Source organism: Prionailurus bengalensis, chromosome A2 (genome assembly GCF_016509475.1).
Source record: "Prionailurus bengalensis isolate Pbe53 chromosome A2, Fcat_Pben_1.1_paternal_pri, whole genome shotgun sequence".
NCBI classification, from domain to species: Eukaryota; Metazoa; Chordata; class Mammalia; order Carnivora; family Felidae; genus Prionailurus; species Prionailurus bengalensis.
This window is the reverse complement of record NC_057348.1, coordinates 71,058,675-71,070,779: the sequence shown is the minus strand read 5'-3', so window position 1 is coordinate 71,070,779 and position 12,105 is coordinate 71,058,675. Positions and strand designations below refer to the sequence as shown.

The window sequence follows — 12,105 nt, the reverse complement described above, 5'->3', positions numbered from 1 at the left end:
CTGATTGTCGTGACTAGGACTTCCAGTACTGTGTTGAATAAAAGTTTTGAGAGTGACATCTTTGTTCTGTTCCTGATCTTAAGGGATATGTCTCAGTTTTTCACCTGCTTATTCACATTCTTAATGACATCTTTTAATAAACAAAAGTTCATGATTACACTAAAGTCAGAACGATTGTCTTTTCTTTTATGTTTAGTTTTTGTGGGATTCTGTTTATGATATCTTTGTTACTCCCAAAGTCATGAAGATACTATTCTATATTTTCTTTGAGAAGATCTCGATCTACGAGCCACCACGAATTAAGTTTTTAGTATGGTGTGAGGTAGGGAATTAAGGATCATTGTCTTTCTTTTTTTTATGTCTGATCTTATTTATCTGTTACTCTTAGAAAATCTCATTTTTGACTGGACTCAGACTTAAAGGCAGAAGCTTTCAGAGAGGACAGCCTCTGTCTCCTGGCAATCTTTTCCTTGCATGTTATTTTGACCTCTTTCATTCTCTTGGCCAAAACTTTAGCATATTCTGAAGCCTCTTCCTTATTTTCGTTAGTACACTGTTTCTTCAGAGCCACACCCCAATGTTTGTGTTGCAGGACACGTGCAGTAACCAGATGTTGAATCTTGGGGACTTTGGTTCTAGGTTTCTTACCATCTTTGTTTAGGGGCTTTCTCACAACATACTGCTGGACATCATCTTCTCTAGAGAGATCGAAAAGTTTGCACAGATTCTCCTAGCTCTTTTGGGTCCCAGGTGATGAGGCACAGTAGTATCAATGAGTCCAGGAATTTCCTTCTCTTCTTCTTTTTTTTTTTTTTTTTACAATGACCAAGTTGAGAACACTGAGATTGGCATGCAAAATGCAACTCCGAACAGATTTACGCTTTCTTTCTCCAGTCCTCCTTGGTCGGTAGCAGAAATGTCTCTTAGCAGCAGGCAGACACTTCCATGGTCAAAACCCCCTGCTTCATGAGGAAGCCTTATTTGTCATTGCCACCACTGATTGAGGCCATGTAACCTTTCCACTCTTTACCCACAGCATTGGCAGCAACTTCTGGGGCCATACACTTCCCATAAAAGGTGAAAAGTTTGCATTTATTGTCCATTTCAATGAGTTTCTGGCAGCCAGCAGCTGGGAAAGAGATTTCAGCTTCATCCTAAAGCAGCCTACTGCCTCTGAAGCACCATTGAAAGAACAGGATCATTTTCTTCTTTATGTGGACCTACAGTATCTCCAGCACTAATTTTTGAGAACAGAGTCCTTTTCCTAGAGAATTGTGGTGGTGCCTTTATTATAAATCAAATGATAGTGTATGTGTGAGTCTATTTCTGGACTAATTTATTCTGTTCCATTGGCATATTTGTCTATCTTTGTGCTAATATCATTTTATCTAAATTACTGTAGGTTTACAGTAAATCCTGCAATCTGGTAGTGAAAATCTCCTAACATTTTTCCTTCAAGATTGCCTTGACTCTGCTAGAAACTGCATTTCTCTATTATTTTAGGGGTGCCTGGGGGGCTCAGTCAGTTGAGCGCCAACTTCAGCTCAGGTCATGATCTTGCAGTCTGTGAGTTCAAGCCCCACACTGGGCTCTGTGCTGACAGTTCAGAGCCTGGAGCCTGCTTCGGATCCTGTCTCTCTCTCTCTCTCTCTCTCTCTCTCTGGCCCTCTCCCACTCGCGTTCTGTTTCTCTCTCTCAAAAATAAAATAAACATAAAAAATTTAAAAAAAAAGAATTTTAAGATCAGAAATCTGTCAACGTACAAGAAAAACTTTCTGCTGGGATTTTGATTGTTATGATCTGAATGTATAGGTCAATTTTGGCACAATTGCCTATATTAACACTATTGAGTCTTTCAATCCATGGACATAATATATCACCATTGTGATTCTCATGATCCCACATCCTGGGCTTTATTCTTTTCTATAATCTCCTTGTTTTGAGTGTGGCTTGGGACCTAGAATTTGCTTCTAACCAAGAGAATATGACACTGGTGACGGGATGTCACTGCTGTGATTACATTATGTTATGCAAGAGTCCACCTTGCTATCAAATTTACTATTGTTCTCCTGCTGCACTTGAAGAAGCAAACTACCACCTTCTAAACTTCCTGCAAAGGGGCCACATGGCAAGGACCTGCAGGCAGCTTCTAGGAACTGAGCATCTAGCAGACGGCCAACAAAGAAGCTCACACTTCTACAGCCACAAGGAAATGAATTCTGCCAACAAAATGAGTTAGTCTGGGAGTAGATTCTTTCCCAGTCAAAATCTCCACGTGAGAATCCTGTCCATCAGAACCTTGACTCCAATGTGGTGAGATCTGGAGCTAGAGAACCTAGCTAAGTGTGTCTGAACTTCTGATCCACAGAAACTGAAAGAAGAAATGTTTTAAGTAAAAATGTGTGGTAATATTGGACACAGAAATAGCTAACTATTACACCATTTGTTTAGGTTTTCTTTACCTTTTCAACACTGGTCTGTAGTGATCAGTGTAGAGGTCTTACATACCTTTCAGTAAATTTGTTTCTGGATATTTTATATTTTTCATACTCTTAGACATGCCATTTATTTTCTAATTGCTTGTTACTATTGTTTATAACATATAGAATTAATATCGTTTTCTGCTGATCTTGGAATCAGAAATTCTGAATAAATTCTGAAAATTTCTGAATAAATTCAGAAATTCTGTTAAATTTGCTTATTGATTGTAATAGTCAGTTTGTGACTACTTTGGGTTTTCTATGCAGTCATGTTATCCAAGACCAAAGACTGTTGTAGTACTTCCCAATTTTTATATATTTTGTTTTTTCTTTATTTATTGAACGGAGTAGAATTTCTAATACAATGTTGAATGTGGGAGGTTATATTGGACATCCTTGTTCCATTCCTGAAATCAAGGAGAAAGTGTTCAATCTTTCACCATTGACTATATCATTATCTTTAACTTTTATATATTTTCTGTATCAAAATTAGGAAATTACTTTTTTAACATTTATTTATCTAGTTTTTAAAAGTGAGGGGAAGGGCAGAGAGAGAGAGGGAGACAGAGAATCGCAAGCAGGCTCCACACTGTCAGCACAGAACCTGATGCAGGGCTTGATCAAAGGAACTGTGAGATCACGACCTGAGCAGAAATCACGAGTCAGACGCTCAACCCATTGAGCCACCCAGGCACCCTTAGAGAGTTATTGTCTGTTCCTAGTTTGCTGAGAGTTTTATGATAATCAATGTTGAATTTTATGAGCTGCTTGGACTCCATTTTCCTGTGCCATGGTTTGGAAAATGTACTGGAAGAGAAAGCTGAGTTTGGGTGAAGCTCATCTCATATGCTCTCATTTCTCTAGGATTATAGTCCTGTGATGGTTGTTGTCCAACCCTTGTGAATAGTTGTTTTATTTTTTACAGCTTCTGCAGTGTTTGATAGCAGTTCAGTCAAGATTTCTGGACTAGGCCTTCTTAGAATGCCAGAAGACTAAACAATAGGGAAAATGCGATATATTTTATCTAAAATTTAAGGATTTATACTTTAGAAAAAGGATGCCTAGAGAGTAAGAATGGTGGCGGGGAAGGAAAGGGGCACGGATACATAAAGGAGTAAAACAAGAGAGGACAGCCAGGTGAGTGTGCCACGAACTCACCCCTCCACATCCACTGTCCAACAACACGTGGAGGGCGATCTCTGCTGCAATGCGGAAAGATGACTGTAAGAGACAAGGTGGCAGTAATAGTGGCCTTTGGCTTCGTTCACAAAGTGGTACCTGAACGTTAGCAAGGAATGGTTGCCTGTGGTTTGGTTGAATCTTTCCCTACGTCTTCAAATAAGTAAATAAATAAAGACAAGAGAGATGGAGAAAGAAACAGTAGAGGAGACAAAATGCTGGTCAACTCCCAAATCACCATCTTGGAGGTGGAAGAATGATGATACCATTTCCTTTTTCAGACAAAGCCCTGAGGCTTTGTTTCCTGGGATACTTGGTGAAGGAGATACAAAACGTCCCCTCTCTTTGCTTAGGTGGTTTGGTTTCCTTCAGTAAAACCAAGATATTCCATAAGATAAGCCTTGTCTTTTTTTTTTTTTTTTCAACCTTGTGTCGTCTGCCATATAATTGGTGTCAGTTGCTGTCAGGATCTAACATTAGGTCAACTGCCCATGTCAGTTTTCAGTTTCATTTTGTTTTTAACCTTTCTTGTGTCTTTCTGGATGTTTTGGGGAGACATCAAGGGAGAATACACTAGAAGCTGCTTGTCAGTTGCCCTGTTCTAACAGATGCCTCATTGAAATCATTTATTACGTTTTCAAAGGATTAAATTTTTGACATCTTTCCAAACTCTTGAGTCATGTTTCCTTCCAAGCCTCATGGCACAGAATCATGTATAACTTTTTCTTTAAAATGTCTCTGAAGTGTAAAGCATAATTAAGCAAACTTTTAAAAACAGGTGGATTTGAGTCACTAACCAATAAATATAAAATATGTAAAAATAGCTCTAGTGAGAGGTATAAAGAAAACTAAATAAGAACATGAGGCTTGAATACAGACTTGTCTAAATAAATTAGCCTTTTCCCTAACATCAAAAGATGTTGATGATCTGTATATTAGTGTAAATGATCTGAGTGATACCGTTCTAAAATGTTATTTTAAAATTCATCTGAATTAGCACAATAGAATTTCCTATATCTTTCTTTTTAAAAAGATGAAATGGGAGAGGAAAAACTTACCTTACCAAATTTGAAATAATCAAAATTTTTATAAAAATAGCTGGCTCGCCAGATTACAATGGGTCATGGATAGGCTTTAAATATACTTAAGGATTTTGAATATAATTAAAATGTTATTACAAATTAGTGGGGACAGGAAAAAAATGATTCAATTTAAAAATAGACAATCACTATGAATAGACACTTCATAGAAGACCAAAACCCAAATAATACATCCAATAGACGTGAAAATATTCTCCACCTCCTTCACAGTCAGAGAAATGACAAAGGTAGGTAACAACCAGGTATCATTTATAACCATCAGATTGATAACAATCAATAAGTGATAACATGTACAGCTGCAAATGTACATTGTTTCAGCACATTTTCAAAAAAGCAATTTATTGAAATCACTTAAAGTTGAAAATAGACATACTCTTGATTCAGATTTGACTGCTGGAAATATATCCCATAGAAATGTAAGCATAAGTATTGAAAACAATAGGAGACAAATATGCTGATTACAGATCTGTTTATAATGACAAAAATCTTGCAAATAGTATGAACTAATAAAGGGAAGGGCTGAATAAACTTTGGAATGCCACTAAAACAGAATGTTATACAACCAACCAAAGAATAAGTTAGAGCTTCATTAGTTTGCTGGAAGGAGCTGGATGGGGGTGGGAATGGGCAGATAATTCTCTCTCCAAACAGAGAGGCACTGAAAAGTTGCAAATAGAAAAAGTATAGCAAAAAGGGATGGGAATCTATTCCATAATAAACTGTTTATGTATTTACCATGCCTTGAGATTGGGGTGGTAATTTAGAACAAGGGAGAAAACAAAGAAGAGATGATTTCAATTTCAATACATTGATTAATATTAACTCAAAACAGGGTTTGGGTGGGAAACTACAGCAGGAACTGACTCATTTGGTGTTGTAAGCATGTTCATTTCTGTGGGGCCAAAGTTGGATCTGGCTGGGAATCTGCTGCTCAAGCAAGTGGTGGGGGGAGAGGGTGTGTAGGAAGAAGCACAGGTGTGAAATGCAGGGAAATCAACGTGTTGATATTTTGCATTTTCTTTACATAGCTTCGAGCTGAGTCTGGTCTTGAAAACTTCACAAGCCTACAGAGCACTGGGGATCAGATATCTTTACAACATAGAGAGCTTTGGGGGCACCTGGGTGGCTCAGCGTGTTGAGGATCCGACTTCAGCTCAGGTCATGATCTAGGGTTCATGAATTCCACCCCCCCACCTTGGGCTCAATGAGCGCAGAGCCCACTTAGAATCCTTTGTCTCCCCACCACCCCCCTGCCCCTCCCCTGCTCAGTTCTCTCAAAAATAAATAAACATTAAAAAAACAACAACATAGAGATGCTTTTGTTTTGGGGTCTCAAGAAAGAAAATTCTTAAATGCTTCCCACTCCCACTCCAACCTCACCAGAAAGCCTGAGCCATTGCCACAAAGAGGGTCATTTAATCCATTCAGCTCCCGGCCTCACTGTTGACTGCCATCAGCCACAGCACTTGGGCTCAGATACAAATGTGACTAGTAATTAAAATATCTGTCTCAGGGGCACCTGGGTGGCTCAGTTGGTTAAGTGTCTGACTTTAGCTCATGTCACCATCTCGCAGTCCACGAGTTCAAGTCCCATGTAGGGCTCTGTACTGACAGCTCAGAGCCTAGAGCCTGCTTTGGATTCTGTGTCTCCCTCTCTCTCTCTCCCCCTCCCTTGCTTGAGCTCTGTCTGTCTCTCTCTCAAAAATAAATAAAGATTAAAAAAAATGTAAATATCTTTTTCAGGCAAGGGTCTCCATGTCATTGTTGTTGTTACTGTATCTGTGTATTTATTTCAGCAGCAACAGCACCATAAAACAAGGAGCATATGGGTCTGTGTGATAGGTCAATGTCTTTTACCCTGTGTAAGGAGGTTAACCCTAAGGGATTGGTCTAAAGATAAAATGAAATCGTTCATCTGAAACCATGCAAAGACCAATCAATTAGAAGGTGTTGGTATTAAACATTATTCGTTTCAACCTTAAAGAAATGTCAGGTCAGTGAGAGGAAAAAGAAAATCAAAGAATGAATCCATCTTTAAATACCAGATTATTACGAGTTTTGGGAGATTTCCAACTGAACCTATTCACTAAGTATATTTTGGATAAATAATGACCCTTAGTTCAAAGTGAGCAGAAGACACTTAGAAAATACTACACATATGTGAATATGACACTTGTGGAAGTGAACATTTGCTCATTTAATCTGCGGCCCCTGGGCAGGTGTTGCCTTCTTCCCCCTACATTCCAAAGCAAAGGGCTGATCATCTAAGCATAACCTTAGGGAAGGGAGGTGGCCAATGACTAATTTTGTGACGCTTAGCTCAACGTCCTTCTGATGTTTGTATAAGTTTGAGGTTGGAAATTCCAGAGTGGATTTCTGTACAGAGAGTCCCTTAAGGATGCTGTGATTTCTGGTCCCTCCATGGAGAGAGGTGCTTCCCTTAACCTCATGCCTCGTGAGAGAAGCTGCAAGAAACCCTTCTGGGGAGAATGCAGGGCTGCCTCCAGCAGCATAGGACAGTCAAGGGCTGTGGTTGGGAAATAACTGAGCCATATCTACCAAAAGCACAAGTTTCTTGTAACTAGATGCAGGCCAACCCTGCAGGGGAAAGAGCCAAGCTGGTGCTTGTTTAAAGGGCTGACCCCATCTCTGGAGAGTGACGGGACTTCAAAAGAGAAGGTTGAGTGGGTATGGGCAGTGGAGAGCCTAGAGCCCAAGAGCAGGAGCGGTAGGCCATCGCCACATCAGTGACCTGCAGCCCTGAAGAGTACTCATGGAAGTTGCCATGTGTCATCTCTGAGAGACAAGAGCCGATTTCAATGTGTAGCGTGGCCAGAAGCCAACACCAAGATGGTGCCACTGAAATACAGCTGAGACATCTCATAGGATCTTGGGTAGGAGGTGCAGAAGGGCCATGGAGGATTACATTCAGGGGCCAAAGAGCCATAGGTAACCTAGGAGCTCAGGCAAGCCTCTCCCTCTCCCCACTCCCTTGCCCTCTGTTTGTCCCTTGCCCCCTTTCTACCTTCTAAGATACTTTCAAATATACTTGAATCTCTGCTTCGTCTTTTCTTCTCTCCAATTTCCACTGGGAATGGTGCAAAGATTCAAATAGCTCTGGCTTATAGGTTTTCTTACATCTAGAGAGAACCCCAAACTGACAGTACAAATAAGGTGCAAATTCCAAGTCCCGGGGAGAGAGATTTTGATCAGCCCAGACTTTGATTTCTACCCTTAATTCCCTCAACTAGGGTCGGTGCTGTACGGTCGTATTGTACAAGTATGGCGGCCAAGGGCTTACCCATCTGGAAGTAGGAGCATTCTCAGGTCAGTAATCATGGCCTGAGAAGATATCCCAATAGTTGTCTGTCAAGTATACCCTCAAAACACTGAATACATAAATGCAAACAAAATATAATCCATATAGAAAAATACTGAAAAAGGAAACCAAAATTCAAAGAGAGAGAGAAAAAAAGACAACACTTATCAACTGGGTCACTCAATATACATGGTCTGTATTACCCACTAAAAGGCAAAATCTCTTTAATGAATTTACAGAGAAATAAGAGAAAATCTAACTATGCTGTTTACAGATGTCATTAATGGCTTGAACCATGTTAAGTAGGTGAAACTATGTGATTTCAAATGATATTAACAAAGTCACTTTGGAAGTTTCTAGAGCACCACTCATTATTCTGAATAACTGGTAAATAAAGGATTAACTATCAATCTTTTTTTGAGGGTGCACATTACGTTTCAGAGAGACATTTTAGTAGAATATCAGCTGGTAAAAGAAGAAGTATTGGTAGAATTAGGTAATCATTTTTCAGCCCCTCATGAGAAATTGCCCTTTGGCGACCATTAAAAACTACATGCTAAAACCCTTAGGTGAAGGTGGGTAGGGAACTCTGTAATGGCTGGATGATGCTGGCCACCTGGAACCCAAGACCCAGCCCTGTCATCTAATGTCACTTACAATAGGACACCTAGGATGTTTTCTTAGGCAAAAATTGAACTGGCATCCAATCGAACCTCTTCATCAACTTATCAGCTTAAAGGAAATACAGGGAGTAGAAGAACATGCTAAATGACACCACACAGAAGCAATGAACCGAATCTAGAATATAGGAATGGCAACAGGAGAAATGACCTGTTTATTTTAACAAGCACATTGCATAGAAAGAAAATGGGGAGACTGCGGACTGTTAGAGATGAAGATAAGCCTAAGGACTCATCAGCCAACTGCAGTATATGGAACTTATTTGGATCCAGATTTAAACTAACCATATGATGTTATTTTTCAGACAATCAGGGAAATGTAAACCCAAACTGAGCATTAGATGATTAGAAGAATTATTCTGTTTGTTAAGTGAATCATTGTAATATGCTTATCTTTTTAAAAACCTTAAATGACACAAAACATTTATGGTCAAAATGATATGAAATATGAGATTTGCTTTAACACCCCAAATTATCCTTCCAAAAAAGCATGTGGGTGGAAGATAAAACAAGATTGTTAAAATACAGGTGATTGTTTAACCTAGTCGATTATGGTTGTGTGTTTATGTGTTTATTCTTTCTACTTTTGAATATGTTTTGAAAATCTCTAAAATACATCCAAAATTTTTAAGGCATTGTGTAAGCAAAAGTAAATGCTAACTGTATTAAATCCATTCATTTAATTTCCCTTCCAGTAGGGGAGGTATCTTGACTCCCCCTTTTCTCTCTGAGAACAGCTTTAGATTTCTGGACTTCTCCTTTTGGATGCTTTGACTTCTCCCCCAGTGAATATATAAGACACTTTAGTTTTAAACCACCCTCTGAACACCCAACCAGAACATCTACAGTCACATCCTTAAAACTGGCTCACGGATAAAGCTAACAGGAAAATTAGGGATGAAGTCCAATAACAATGAAAGCATTTCTCTGTTCACTGCAATGGCTTCAATGACTCTGAATTCCATTTCTGGAAATGACATCAGTAAGAGCACTAGAGCCAAGGACATAAAAGCAGGGGCACTAGATCCAGAGAGACCGTCTCTCGCCCTGGCTCTGTCACTGACAAAGAAGTTACTGAAATTTCTGACTCACTGTATAAAGGGTAGAAAATCATAGTGCCTGAGGCACAGGGTGATTGTGAAAGCATATTTAGCTTAGATATTGACACAGAATAAGAGAGCAATGCATTACGACACATGCTAATATAATATAAGTAACATAATATTTATATTTTATTAGTGGTGTAATATTTACTAATTTATAGTGTTTCTCAATTCATTTTTTACACTGCTTCCAGACTCATGCCTTCCTTTGTGATCAAATGATTTTGCTGTTTGGAAGTCAAGTTTCTAAATAAAGTTAATTTCTTCATAACAGAAAACTACCGGCTTAAACTAATTCATCCCCCAATACTTCCAACTCAAGAAGACATAATGGAAGCACACTCATTAATGAATTTAAAATCAAACTTGTATTTTGCATAATGTTAGATTTACAGAAAAATTGCAAAGATAGTATGAAGAATTCCCACATACCTCTCAGCAACTTGTGTTTTTTTTATTTATTTTTAATTTATTTTTAGCAGTGAGTTAAAAAAATTTTTTAAATATGAAATTTATTGCCAAATTGGTTTCCATACAACACCCAGGGCTCATCCAACAGGTGCCCTCCTCCATGCCCATCACCCACCCCCCTCCCTCCCACCCCCCATCAGCCCTCAGTTTATTCTCAGTTTTTAAGAGTCTCTTATGGTTTGCCTCCTTCCCTCTCTGTAACTTTTTCTTCCCCTTCCCCTCCCCCATGGTCTTCTGTTAAGTTTCTCAGGATCCACATAAAAGTGAAAACATATGGTATCTGTCTTTCTCTGTATGGCTTATTTCACTTAGCATAACACGCTCCAGTTCCATCCATGTTCCTACAAAGGGCCATATTTCATTCTTTCTCATTGCCACGTAGTATTCCATTGTGTATATGAACCACAATTTCTTTATCCATTCATCAGTTGATGGACACCTAGGCTCTTTCCATAATTTGGCTATTGTTGAGAGTGTTGCTATAAACATTGGGGTACAAGTGCCCCTATGCATCAGCACTCCTGTATCCCTTGGGTAAATTCCTAGCAGTGTTATTGCTGGGTCATAGGGTAGATCTATTTTTAATTTTTTGAGGAACCTCCACACTGTTTTCCAGAGTGGCTACACCAGTTTGCATTCCCACCAACAGTGCAAGAGGGTTCCCAGTGAACTGAAACCTTAAATAAAATCATGCATGCAAGATACAACCCAGTCATAAGATAAACTTTATGTCCTTTACTATTACAGACTATAGAAAATAACCCAGTGAAGAAATGGGCAGAAAACATGAATAGACACTTCTCTAAAGAAGACATCCAGATGGCCAACAGGCACATGAAAAGATGCTCAACGTTGCTCCTCATCAGGGAAATACAAATCAAAGCCACACTCAGACATCACCTCATGCCAGTCAGAGTGGCCAAAATGAACAAATCAGGAGACTATAGATGCTGGAGAGGATGTGGAGAAACGGGAACCCTCTTGCACTGTTGGTGGGAATGCAAATTGGTGCAGCCACTCTGGAAAACAGTGTGGAGTTCCTCAGAAAATTAAAAATAGACCTCCCCTATGACCCAGCAATAGCACTGCTAGGAATTTACCCAAGGAATACAGGAGTGCTGATGCATAGGGGCACTTGTACCCCAATGTTTATAGCAGCACTCTCAACAATAGCCACATTATGGAAAGAGCCTAAATGTCCATCAACTGATGAATGGATAAAAAAAAATTGTGGTTTATATACACAATGGAGTACTATGTGGCAATGAGAAAGAATGAAATATGGCCCTTTGTAGCAACGAGGATGGAACTGGAGAGTGTGATGCTAAGTGAAATAAGCCATACAGAGAAAGACAGATACCATATGTTTTCACTCTTATGTGGATCCTGAGAAACTTAACAGAAACCCATGGGGGAGGGGAAGGAAAAAAAAAAAAAGAGGTTAGAGTGGAAGAGAGCCAAAGCATAAGAGACTCTTAAAAACTGAGAACACACTGAGGGTTGATGGGGGGTGGGAGGGGGGGAGGGTGGGTGATGGGTATTGAGGAGGGCACCTTTTGGGATGAGCACTGGGTGTTGTATGGAAACCAATTTGACAATAAACTTCATATATTGAAAAAAAAAACTATTACAGACTATAGGAACCAAGTTCACTCATGGTTCTGGATTCCACGCTTCAACCAATCTTTAAGAAACTACCACTTGAATTTAGGGATAGTATCAAAGAAGAATATCCACAGTTATCTGCAAAAGTTACCAAAATACGCCTCTCTT

General features: G+C 39.3%; 1 pseudogene; it reads right to left on the bottom strand.

The window, feature by feature from the left end:
• Positions 1 to 394: 394 nt before the first annotated feature.
• LOC122488208 overlaps positions 395 to 12,105 on the bottom strand; it is a 37,450-nt pseudogene continuing 25,739 nt past the window's right edge.